Source organism: Hypomesus transpacificus, chromosome 19 (assembly GCF_021917145.1).
Source record: "Hypomesus transpacificus isolate Combined female chromosome 19, fHypTra1, whole genome shotgun sequence".
NCBI classification, from domain to species: Eukaryota; Metazoa; Chordata; class Actinopteri; order Osmeriformes; family Osmeridae; genus Hypomesus; species Hypomesus transpacificus.
Window position 1 is genome coordinate 13,053,184 of NC_061078.1, and position 13,109 is coordinate 13,066,292.

Genomic DNA, 13,109 nt, shown 5'->3' on the forward strand with positions numbered 1-13,109 from the left:
AGTCTAAAATATCGGTCTCCTTTAGTTCCCAATGGCATGGTCACAGAAGCGGCTGATCAGTGATCACGTTCAAAAGGAAAACATCTCTTCTTTCAGACCTTTTTTTTTTGTTCACTCAAATCAAACTTTGTTTTTATTTTCACTTGCTCCTTGTAGAGCTCCTGGTGCAAAAATAAAAGCAGTTTTTCAGTCAAATACGATAAAGATTTTTATCTGTTTTTCTTTTCAAAACTTGATTACATTTGGATTCAAAGCTCCTTTGAAGGAGCTACTGGGCTGTTAGAGAGGAACTGGAGAAAAACATGTCTAATTGTTTTATACCCACAATCCCACTGTCATCCTAAAGACTGCATCCTTGCATGACAACACCAGCAGCTCTCACTGCTGAGTGTAGTGTTATCAAACCCCCTACACCAGCTATCTGAATAATAGCTACAGCACAATAGGATTTGACTCGTACGGTCCCAATCACAGGTAGACCTATTCAAGTGCTGCTTCCGTTGGCCAGGTTATTCTGTTCATCATCAGCACAGAGACCTGGGGTCAGTCTGGACTACAGTCCGTCTGATCTGATTGGCTTGCCCCAGAACACAGCACTGGAAGAAATTGCTAGACAGGGGGCCACGTTGCCATAGCACCCTAGAAAGAGCCTCATGAATCCATACTCGACAAATGGGAGATTTGGTTCGAGAAGAACACTTGAAGATCATTTTTACATCCCCTCCTCCCCGTTTTGTAAGACCTTGAAACTGAGTCATCAAAGTCTGTGTTTTTGCAGGAGTGGGTAGGAGTGGGTTGATTTATTTAATGAATGTATTATGTTCATAAAATGGACCATCCTCACTGCTATGGGTTGTATCTGCACTTGAGAAGTAATATTGCTTCCACACAGGGAAAATATCACTAGTTGACTCAGCCGCACATACACGATGGAATAAAATTGTACATCTGATATGGTATTAACGGTACAGTAACTGCATAGACTATTGACATGAATCAGAGCCACAGACAGCTTTAGACCCTCCAGGGAGTGTGAATCTTCCCACCAGCCTGAACTTGGTTTTGATTTGGTACTGACTCCAGAGAGTCACAGAGGCCATCACTAAAAATGCATCTCATTAGTTCTCATTTGGTGCTTCTGCTCCAAAACCTTGGATAAAGACTCCCGGGGTAGAGGAAGTCGTGGAGATGAGAGGGAAAGGGGAGAGAGGAGAAAGGGGAAATAGAAGGCTGTGTTCCTTATCCATTGTGCCTCAGTGACGACTGTTCTCTCCCTCCTGCACACGGACATCCTTTGATCCAGACAGGCTTTCCATGGACACCAAAATTGCACTTGGCGTACAGGTGTTAAAATCCCCCTCTATATTCCACGTCTCTCCCCCACCGTCACCCAGGTCCCTCTCCATCTGTCCCCCCCCCCCCCCCTCCCAGCACCTCATTGAAGTGCAACATTGGATCTGAAAAACCAGGAGGAGTCATAAAGGGATCAGGGAATGATCAGGGAGTGCTTGATAAAAAATCTTCCAACAGCAGTAATACTGAATTATAACATTTATAATGTTTGGCTATCAAACATGTCTTCATGATCAAGAATATGGTTTCAAGCTTGGTCATTGTTCTTTGTTGTTGTGTTGGATGTGTCATCGAGGATGAGACGCATTCGTTCCTCAGCCAACATGTCGGCCTCTCTCTCTCATCTCCTTTCGCACTCTCCCTCCTCATCCATTCCACTCTCCTCTCTCCTTGTACCCTTTCAAATGTAATTGAATGAGGGGAGATGGCGTTCTACTGTCTACACAACACAGTATATAAGAATGTCACTTGAAGTCATTAAGCTGCTATGAAGAGAAAGGATGAGAAACAGTAATAAGAGGAGATGAAGACATTCCTGTTCTCAACTAACATTGGTATTTTTACCTCAGATGATTAGACAAAATTGATGATCTGATGGGTTGAATATAATGCATGCTGTCGCTGTGGCTAGAAATGCTTTCCAAACTGGCATAATTAAAAGTTAAGATAAGCCATTGCGACATATGCTGTGTTTGGCCTTCTTAAAAGCACTTTCTAGAGTTTCTCTCTGCCTGGATAGTTGTCAGCATCCCTCTCTTTCTCTTCACCACCGTTGTGTTTCTCTCTGTTTCCTATTCAACGTAATATTTGAATGTAGAACTGCTGTGTGCAATTGATTCCATTCTTGAATCTATCCAATCAGAATTTTAATGAGGTACTTCCCTGCTTCAGAGAGCTCTATTTCACCAAAAGGACAAACATTCCCTCCTGCCCTTCATCTGTGGTCATCCCCCTCCCAGACACCCTCTGAAGGGGAAACCGAGATGTGGATTTGAATATGTCGACTAGTGCTGTGCCATTTCAAACATCCTCTAAAATGGAACCTTTTATGAGCTGCCCGGCGCCTTCCGCACAGTCAGTTGGGTGCTCTCCACTGCAGAGCCCCTGCGGTCTCTCTCAGCTCCTCAGCTCAGTTGTCAGGGAGTCAGCCTCTTTGTCCATTGAGCCAGGCAGGGATGGGCCCCGCCCACGGCCCTGAAGGAGCCCTTTTCAGACCAACAAGGTCTGCTGACGCTCTCTCCATTGACACAGGGGTGAGGGTGGGGAGGGGATGGGGGGTGCAACCCACTCATATTGACTTCCTTTCCTCAGTGAATCCCAGATACCCCCCCCCCCCTCCACCCCCTCAGTGTCTCAGTGAAAGATCTGGCCTTGAATTTGGCACCAAGTCTCACTCCGGAAGGCAAGCGTCCAAACCAGCTGCTTAGGATATCTGGCCCCTGAGACCATTCTATGTGGTCACCTCATTCTTGTCACTGCCAGGCCTCTCTCAGTGTGGACAGACTTTGTATCTTATATATTCACTCCCCTGAGCGGTCCTGCCAGGCTCTTAGAAAGGTATTGAATTGTAGAATCTGACCATCTGGGTTTGAAACACATAGACAGTTTGAAGTCAGTGAATTTGATTGTGTCGTCGGTTCGACTTGGGTATCCCTTTATATCTGAGTGGAAACTTCCAATGACGCTTTAGTTGATCAAAGAAGCATTATAGATAGATACAAAGGCTTTTGTTGCTACAGGTCAACTGTTCACAAGATGTTTTTTAAACAATTAAATACTGTGTGTGTGGTTATTAGGGGTGTGAGCAAAGTGTTTTTCGAAACAATAACATACATTCCAATACACAGTCTACCATGTTTTGTTCTGGAACCACTGGAACATACCTAGCTAGTAATAGAGGGTGCTTATACAAAAACGTGTCATTTTATTGTGCATATTGTTTAATCTACCATGCTACCATTCGTATTATAGCCTACTGTTTAAGATTGTCTTCTCTGTGGTGATGGTAAAATAAGATTCTTAGTTGCAAATTGCTGTCCTCCATTTAAAATGTGTAGAATAACTGACTGACAACTCATCTAGAAAAATGTGTAGTGATCAGCACTGATATAGAAAGAATAGTTATTTAGTTTATGGTACATACAAGTCAACACAAACGATGTTATTATGTTTATGCGTCAACCATTCTTACCTTCGCTTAATAAACTAAAAGGGTAAAACCTAGGTTGCGTACTTTTGTGGAAACTATTTCCGAGGCAGTCATAGTCTACTAATGTGAATTATTACAATAGGTAAATAAACTGAATAAAAGCACAACTTAGTTCTGTGTAGGTGTGTAGAATGACTTTTGTCTCCTGTAGCTTGAGCGCATCGATCCCTTCTCATTGTAAATGGTATAGCCCATACAGTGTGTGTCCCTGAAAGATATATGTGCATCACGTCTTTACTCTTGCTTAAAGTGGTAAGGGTAGTAGTCGGTAAGGGATAGGTAGTGTTGGCTACTCTTGATTTAGAAGAATCATATCGAGGACTCGTACGACCTACACATCAGGGGAGCCTTTGTTTGCTGCGGTCTCATTAAAAACCTTATTAGTAGCAGTGTTTCAGAGTCATGGATGGAGTCGGCGGCAACAGAAGCATGTCTTACAGCCGATGGAGTTATGACAGGTGAGCTGTCGCGCAAGCTTTAAACGAATGTAAGCCAATATTATTCGCCCGCACAGTTGGTGCGAAAATTGTCTTAATTTTCGCGTCATTTGGGTATCTTGGTTATATCGCTACGATTTACAACTATATATACTGGGCTAGTGATTGGCAATAAGGAAGACAAAGTCGACAGGTGCTTTTGATATTGACCCGACAAGAGAGCGGCATATGAATGCATTTAGTACATTTTCATAGCTGCTTTTGATTAATGGTATATTTTCATTTCGACTCTATGCCTATGTGACCTACTTTTTAGTCCCATCTTGCTTAGAGTTCAAAAATGTAGGATGCACACATTTCGTCTTTCACTCTTGCTAACGCTGAAGTGCATTCTCGAGAATGATTTTATGCAATTAACTTGCAAGACATAACAATTTTGTTAAAACAATGGATTGGAATGTGATAAACAGTAGGCCTTTGCAACGTCAATCTATTGAGACTGACACAGAAACTGTTAACTGTTATGACTAGGGTTTTTGATTTCCTGTACACCTTAGTGTGCCTCACGCACTTGAATGATGTTGGGTCATCTCAAATAAAACACAAAATGTATTAGGTGTTCTTCAACTGGTGGCTTCACTGTAAAATGAGCTTCCCAGTCATTTTGTACACATCCATCTCCCACCTGCAGTAGTCTACAGTTACTTCTGTCAGCATGCATGGTCTTGGGTCTGTGTGAAGCCACAGTGATTGGTATTCAGTAACTGTGCTTTAGCATCCCAAGAGATGGCAGTTAAAAGCCTCAGGTCTCCTTTTGCTTCATACGTTTTCCCTCAGTCCTGTTAAACAATATGGGGAGAGAGAAGGAGAGTGGGGGAGAGAAAGAGAGAGAGCTAGGAAGAGTAACATGTATGCGCTGGTATTTTATTCTCTAACCGTGTGATGTGCCAGCCAGGCCATATGTGCTCTAGCTCTAGTATCATGCACTGGCCTTTCATGTGCACTGTGCTGGACGTGTTCAGCTGCAAGCACTCTTGTCATGAAGTCCCAAACACAGAAACAGATATCCACTGGGAAGCACACGTCTGAAGATCCATACATACAACACTGGATAACACATGAAACGGTTTGCCCCCGGGAGATTTTAAGGGTGAATTCAAATAAGGACTGCGTGTTGTACATGCACGGCTCCAGCTAGCCTGCCTCCTAGTGAGACGCAATCCTGTTTCTAAAAGCTCGAATCTCCCTCTTGAGCAACACTCTGGTTCATTACACTTGGAATCCAGAGGCCTGTAACCAGTTCCTGGATGTCCAGAGAGAGGCTGTATTTGCAGGCATTCATTGATCTGCCTCCCTGCCTCCTTTTTCTCCCTGCTTGCCTGTCTGTCTGTCTGTCTGTCTGTCTTTGGGACTGGAATGTACACACAAACACACGCACACATCCCCCCTTGACTACAGTGAACACAACCATCAAACCAGGGTTGGGGAGTCTAAATGCTCAGAGGAAACACTGTAAAGAGATGCTCACTCTCTCTCTCCCAGATGGTGCATCTTCATCATGATTGAACATGTGCAAGTCAATGAAAGTTACCCCGTAAATGTCAAGAGATCTTGTCAAGTCTGAGACGACTTTGCCTATGGCCAATGCAGTGGCAAACAGTTGTGCTTCTTCTTGTAATTACATGTCATAAATGATTTCTGAGGAATACCGATTATGTCGCTAAATTATTTCAATCACACTACCTACGGACTTTATGTACTGTAATAGTTATGTCAAGATGCAGGACAATGGTCTGCGTTGCGTTGGACTAGGTCGGAGTAAGGTTCAGACCTAAATACTGTGTTGTCTGCGTGATGACTGTCAGTCAGGAAGGAGCGGGAGAGAGCACAAGCCCCAGGACAGTTTCCTGTAACTATCTCCCTCTAATCTCCCGGGGAGACTGGATTTGTCACGTATGATGCACACTCCACACTCACCTGCATCAGTGTTAGGAAAGGGGGGTGGCAGACAATAACAATGGTTAGCAATGTGACATGTATGACATGTTTTTCTATGTAGCTTAATGACATTTGAATACATGAACCGACATCTACACACACGTATATACGATATGCGCTATACATACACAGGTAGCCCACTTTACAGAACTAATGAATTATTATGGAGCATGGAGAAGAAGATGGAAATGACCACACCATGAAATTAGCCCCACCCTCATGTCTTCAATCTTTGTGGATTTTTGATTACAGTAAGAGAACAGCATTAGTCCCTTGTGATGGAACGCCTTTATCCCAGTTCTCTTTCAAAGACTGCATAGAATGATCACATCCTTGGGCTGAGGGGGATTGGACCCATAATGCAATATGCATGAGGCTCATTTCCCCGAATAACACCTTATCACAGTGAGCCATCCAGAAGTTCACCATGAGCTTCATTTTCTTCATGGAGGACATGATGTGTTTTCCTGTGAGTGCATGTACAGTAGCTTTACAGTATGTGTGTGTGTGTGTGCGTCATCTGATTTCTTTCTGTGCAATCAATACCTCTTGCCAACAATTCCCGTTGTGGGAATTGAGGACAACAGAATTGCACTGCCACAGTCATGAAAACATCATTTAGAGAGAAGCTTGTGTCCAGGGCCTGTCACAGTGCTCTTCAGTGCTGTAGCTGAAGACCTGGCAGGAAGACAAGTCCTTATCTTCAAAGCAGCACCCCTTCCTCCCTCCTCCACTAGAGTTCCTCCTCCTCTGCCCTCTTTAGCTCAAGCACCTCTGTCTCTATCTACCTTTCTATCTACCTTTCTGTCTATCTGTCTATCTGCCTATCGCTCCATCTCTCTCTCTCTCTCTCTCTCTCTCTCTCTCTCTCTCTCTCTCTCTCTCTCTCTCTCTCTCTCTCTCTCTCTCTCTCTCTCTCTCTCTCTCTCTCTGTCTGTCTGTCTGTCTGTCTGTCTGTCTGTCTGTCTGTCTGTCTGTCTGTCTGTCCGTACGTCTGGACATCCATACGGCCGTCCCTCTGTCTATCCACATATCTAATCCCCTGCAGGGCTTTGTACGGCTGTGGCAGTAATGATGGTGGATGCTGGTGTCAGCAGCAGCATTCATCAACAGCATTTAACCCTTCATATCAAACCTGGAGTCTCTGGGGAATGGGCTGGCTCAGCTTCTGATCACTACTGTGACTCTGACTCAATACTAAACCCATCCAACTCTCTGACCCAAACACAGTAGAACACAGCGCAAATCATGTGGTCGAAATTGTTTATAATTAAAGCCTGTATTTTCTGCTTGATTGGATCCCATCTGATGGTGAAGGGAGACTTGGACTCCCAGGGACGTCATTGTTGTTGTTTGTCTCCGGCAATGAATTGTGGGAGATTTTTCTGCTGAAGTAGTGAGTGTGGACAGGATAAGGAGCCGTCTGCCCTGAGACCAGCCCGGAGATGTCTTGGTGCACTTTACTAATCAGAGCCTGCAATCAGAGGGGACTGTGCACTGGGCCTTCGGTTCACATTATGGGGATCTCACTGCATATTCAGGCCACTGTATGTCTGACAAACAGAATCGCTAATTAGCAAGAAGCTTCAAATGGAGAAGATGTTCAAGGAATACACTCCTGGGACTAAATTAGCTGTTCCAGTTCAGGCTGCATCCGAATTTGATTTACACTTTTACTATTATCAAAATGTCTCACTGAGATCCAAGCTGTTGGGAGTTAAGATTTAAGCACAGTCCTCAGTTCAAGTCTGACTGAGACAATGACTCAACAGCGCTGTCGGAAAAAAACAAACTTCGACGGTCAGTTTGGCAACTGTCATGATGAATGTTCCAAATCAGATTGATTGCCAAAAGTACATGTTTTTCGGATGCGTTTGACAGTCGGGAGTGACTGCGGGAGTGTTTGGATGCTAGCTGCTAAGGCCAGACAGTGCCAGGTTCCTAGGGGTACTGGGAAGCGTCTTTAGTACATGTTCAGTGGTGTCGAAGTACTAGGGGGACAGTACACACACAGTATCAGGCTCCATGCTTTGCACATCCAGATGTGAGTGTGTGTGTGTGTCTTACGTTCTGTACGTATGGTGATGCGCTGCAGCATCACTGTTGACCATTATTGTATGTAAATTGTATGTACCACTAGGCGCACTCATCTAGAACCGAGACCACAACAGACACTGCATGCATCACCTCTGCCCTAGAGACCACAACAGACACTGCATGCATCACCTCTGCCCTAGAGACCACAACAGACACTGCATGCATCACCTCTGCCCTAGAGACCACAACAGACACTGCATGCATCACCTCTGCCCTAGAGACCACAACAGACACTGCATGCATCACCTCTGCCCTAGAGACCACAACAGACACTGCATGCATCACCTCTGCCCTAGAGACCACAACAGACACTGCATGCATCACCTCTGCCCTAGAGACCACAACAGACACTGTATGCATCACCTCTGCCCTAGAGACCACAACAGACACTGCATGCATCACCTCTGCCCTAGAGACCACAACAGACACTGCATGCATCACCTCTGCCCTAGAGACCACAACAGACACTGCATGCATCACCTCTGCCCTAGAGACCACAACAGACACTGCATGCATCACCTCTGCCCTAGAGACCACAACAGACACTGCATGCATCACCTCTGCCCTAGAGACCACAACAGACACTGCATGCATCACCTCTGCCCTATTTGCAGCATGGAGTGAAAATCATGGTCTGAATGCTTTCGGTTTGTGAAACCTGAAATTCGGAGGTGGTAACTGAACGGAAGCAGACTAGAATCCAGGCAGGAGGGTGAGAATGAGAGGCTCATGTGGATTCCAGCTCCTGTCCTCTCATCAGGAAGATGGGGATGGGGTTGTACTCGGAGGTTGTTCACTCAGTCTCCGGGTGAAAATGTCACATCCTTGGGGGTTGCCCACCTATGGTGGTGCTGATGTATGTCAGTGTGTACTCTGTACTGTGTGTATCTGTGCGGGTGTGTGTGTGTGTGCAGTGTGTTCTTCTACTGGTACAGTGTGAATTTGTTCAATCGTTACATCTCTCAGGTTACAACGGAGAGTGGCTGGTTGTTCTGTTGTTTCCATGACGCAGTTGAAGACTCAGGTGGGATGTTCCGGATGTTCCGGTCTGAAAAATGTCGTCAAGGATTTTTTCTCTCTTTTACGTCCTGTTGGAGGCTGGTGGTTATTTTCTCACCTTCAACCTCGCTGAATTATTGTGCAGATCCATTGTTATGTTGTTCAACTTCAGTTGTATTCCTTTACAAGGTTTCCATGTCTCAGTTAGCAACAGTCCCATTCATACTCAACAGCAAACATGAGTAACATGCTCTGACCTCTGCAGTGTGGGAAATTGAGGTGACATTCAGGTTTAGCTATGAATAGCTGTCTTTTTACCCTTCTTGCTATCTGAGAATCTTCAGCACTGTGTTTCAGACACCCATCCTCGGTTTGCTTTGGTGCTTTGGCATTTTATGCTAATGTTGTTTCAAGTGATTTCAAGATTGGGAAGACATTTTACAGTAAGTGTCAATTTCATTTGTCTCGTTTTCTAACAATAGAAGAGTATTTATCAATCATTGACTGTTGCAGTGCTTCTTTGTTAGAGAACAGCGAAACAGCTGGGCAAAAGTATTTAAAAACATTAATGCCATTTTCCGGACAGTCCGAGACCTTGATTCTAATGGGTGGCTGTTGCCGTCGCTGAATGAAAACCATTATGTCTTTGAAGTAAATACAATCAATAGGAGAGCTTCATTTCATTCTCCAGTGTTGGTGCCAGTTTCCCTGTATTCAAAGGGCATACAGTGTTTGGAGAACAAAAAGAATACCTGCAAGGTGAACATGGGTCTAACTGCGTGGTAGTTGGCTACATCATTGCAGTAAGACAACTGGGGGATACCGCCCCTGATAACCTTGTGTGTTGCAGCAGCGAGAGCAATTATTATCTGTTTCGACCACTTTGTCACCTAAGGTATAGACTTCGATAGGCTCCACGGAATACAAGGGCTGGTCAAAATAAAGAGGCTGTCTGATTCTCTGTTCTTTGTTTGGGCTCCAGAGAGCATGTAGCTGTCTAACAGCCATTCTGGGCCAGAAAGAAAATGAAGGGGATAAATAATGGAATCTTTTCACGATCGCAGGTTGGCACAGTGTCTCAACTGTAGGAACGGGAAAGGTTTGGTTTTACTGTAAGCGAAGGCACGTGGAGACAAGTTCTTATTCGTTTTGCACTTGAATTACAGTGCTGGAAGTGTCATTTTCCCCCCCAGCAGTTCTGCTCAATCTTCTCGGAACGTGACTGAGTCGCACAGTGAAGGTGTGAATGCTGATGCAGATGATTACTGTGCGGGACACGGAGGCGTGCAGCTTAAACATACATGATGAGAGAAGTTCAGCCTCCACACTCTTGACTCTTTTCTTTGCCAGTTCCCCAAGCAAGCTGTCTGTGGCAACCACACACATTACAACAGGAACGAGACAGAGAGAGAGAGAGAGAGAGAGAGAGAGCGAGAGAGAGATAGAGAGAGAGAGAGAGAGAGAGAGAGAGAGAGAGAGAGAGAGAGAGAGAGAGAGAGGGAGGGAGAGAGAGAGAAAACAAGAGAGGAAGATAATGAGATCGTCAAAGGGAGAGGAAGAAAGAGAGAGAGAGAGAGAGAGAGAGAGAGAGAGAGAGACAGAGAGAGAGAGAGAGAGAGAGAGAGAGAGAGAGGATAGAGATAGAGATAGAGAGAGAGAGAGAGAGAGAGAGAGAGAGAGAGAGGAGAGAGAGAGAGAGAGAGAGAGAGAGGGAGGGAGAGAGAGAGAAAACAAGAGAGGAAGATAATGAGATCGTCAAAGGGAGAGGAAGAAAGAGAGAGAGAGAGAGAGAGAGAGAGAGAGAGAGAGAGAGAGAGAGAGAGACAGAGACAGAGAGAGAGAGAGAGAGAGAGAGAGGAGAGAGAGAGAGAGAGAGAGAGAGAGAGAGAGAGAGAGAGAGAGAGAGAGGGAGCGTTCAACCTGTCTAAGGTCCTTATGCCTGGTATTGCTGTGATAATGTCCTTTGGCTCGGCACCCTTTGAAACATGTTCCTCTCTGATGGGAAGGATCTGAGTGATGACCGATCGACACTGAGTTGTGTGCTCTTCCTATTACCGCCCTCCGTCTGTGAATGGGAGTGTGCGGTGTGAATGCCAATGTCTGAATGTTGCATTAAAAACAGGCTTGGCACGGCCGCGAGGTCAGCCTGAATGGAAAGGGATACAATCAGCTCCAGGCAACTGATCCAGGGTAAAGCTACTGGTCCTTCATGATTTACGGAAGGAGGAAAATAGAGAGGATGTCCTTACTGGCTCTCCGTAGTGCGGGTAGAAAGAGACAGAGAATGAGAGAGAGAGAGATATAAAGAGATATACATGGAGAGAGATACAGAGTACAGGTCAGCTCCCAAATTATGCTTGGACTTCAGGACTCTAGGTTGTAAACTGTTTGGGTTAGGTTTGGAACACAGACCAATGAAAATAAGGTTTGTATGATTGGCATAGCCACCACTGAGTGGTTTGTCATATTCACTGTATTACTGTAGGATGCTACACATGGTTTGACACTGTCTTGATTTGGCTCTTCAGCAGAACTTGCCCCCACTCTCTCTACTGTTGTGAACAAATGGAACAAACCATTTTTTCAAGGATGCAATGAATCATTCAGTGACAAGTTTCTGATGGAAAGTAAGGACAACGTGAACACATGTAGCAACACATTCCAAGTGCTGCTTAGCACTCAGACTCCTGTCGTGGGCGGGCCTCAGCAGATCCCTCAAGGTGAACAGCACCCCTGTTGCAAAGCACCTCAAGGATCAATGGACTTGCATAATAAATTGCAAACAGCTAATGCCTCAAACACTTGCAAGCCGTTTGAAAACGAGCTTTTGTCCCTGGGAAAAAAAATCCCTCCACATACAGAACAGTACCTGAAATGTTGCTAAGATACTATACGCTATTGCAGAAATCAACACAACATGCACGTGTGTGATCATTGCATTTGAATGAAAGTCTTGCAGTGACACACACACAGTGTGGGAGCTGACAGCACATGTTTGTTCCCAGCCATGAATCACTCAATGAGAACGCAGATTGCAATCAGCGCGCAGGCGTGCCAAGAACATTTTGCGTTGTTGAGGACGGAGCCCTCATTCTAACAGTCGTGGAGTGGGCTCGGAGCTGAATCAGTAAGGATGCAGAGGCAGGGGAGGAGGAGGAGGAAGAGGCTGCCTGGCCATCCTCTGGTGAAACAGTGCAGGCTGCGGTGCTGCAGGTTGTCTGCCGTGCCAGAGCAGGTTAGCGTCATGCACCGGAGGAGTCCTGTCGGCCGCAGCAGGTGCTCTGGAGGAGGGGAGGCGTGGGGGCAGAGACCAACCCAGCTGTGCCCCTCGGCTACGCCAATGTTGGCCGTATTCCAGACTTTTTCTTCAAGCTTTTCGGCCTTGTTTTGTGCCTTTCTGTTGCGCAATAGTATTAAAAAGGATCTCAATATATTATGCACGTGTAGTTAATTACAATGTTTGTTCGAGTTTGATTGTGATTTCCATTGTGTCCATTGTCGTGAACATACATTTTCTGTTCATTTTCTAAATGAGGCTTTTGCCTGCAGCTTATGTGAATCTATAATTCAAGCACATCTAACTGCTGCATTGATCCCATCACTGGAGAGACCGCTGTAGCAGCACTCCTCTCTGCCTGCCTGCCTGCCTGCCTGCCTGCCTGCCTGCCTGCCTGCCTGCCTGCCTGCCTGCCTGCCTGCCTGCTTGCCTGCCTGCTTGCCTGCCTGTCTGCCACCCTGGACGCGAGAGAGGTCGCTGTGGAGATGTGATATCTGACTGCATGCTAACGACACCTGATGTACAGTGGGGGGGGGGGGGGTGTTCTCCTGCTAATTCTCTGCCTTCTTCTGTCTATTCTGCACCAGCGAGTTTTCTACTTCCTCCAAACAGCCAGTCCAATAGACAGTCATTACTGCACAGGAAACAGATTTCCCAGGTGCCTCATCCTTCCTTCCACTCCTCTGACCTTAAAGTATGTTGGTCTTCATGGAGTGTGTGTGCTTGTACAGTGTGTGTG